The following is a 632-nucleotide window of genomic DNA, read 5'->3' on the forward strand; positions in this document are numbered from 1 at the left end:
GAACACTAATCAGATTTGGCAAACAAAAATATTTATATCTATACTAAATTAAAGTGGAACTTGTTTGATGTTTTTTATTTTTTTAATCTTAATGTTCCTTTTAAACTAAAATGACCGTTTATAAACCTACTGCAATAGCATATCCCCCAACGGAATAATTTATTAACCAGTGAAAACAAAGCCACAAGAATACATACAAAGTCCAAAAACAGAGAAAGCAAAAATTATGAACATATCTAAGCCTTATAAATTAAATATAAACAAATGAATGCAACTAACTAAGAATATTATACAAAAAAAAAATGTTATAAAATGCAATTCATGCGTGAATGGTATATTGTAAAACTATTCCAGAAGGCCACTTAATCCTCTGTACATTATTAATGTAGTAGTCAATAATATTTCTTTTAAACGGGCCACTATCTCTGTGAAAGCTAGCTGACTTGGCTTTAATCAAGTTGTATCTTTTTAATTGATGGAATATTTCCTCCTCATGTCGTCAAACATAATATTTATGTAGTAAAAAAAATTGTTATTTTTAGTGGAAGACAAAAAATTATGTCGTTCAGAATTTCTTTTACGCTCTCCAATTTTGAAAATTTTGGGGATGCAAAAAGCAAAAATTGGGGTAC

This window comes from Glycine max, chromosome 18, assembly GCF_000004515.6.
Source record: "Glycine max cultivar Williams 82 chromosome 18, Glycine_max_v4.0, whole genome shotgun sequence".
Taxonomy (NCBI): Eukaryota; Viridiplantae; Streptophyta; class Magnoliopsida; order Fabales; family Fabaceae; genus Glycine; species Glycine max.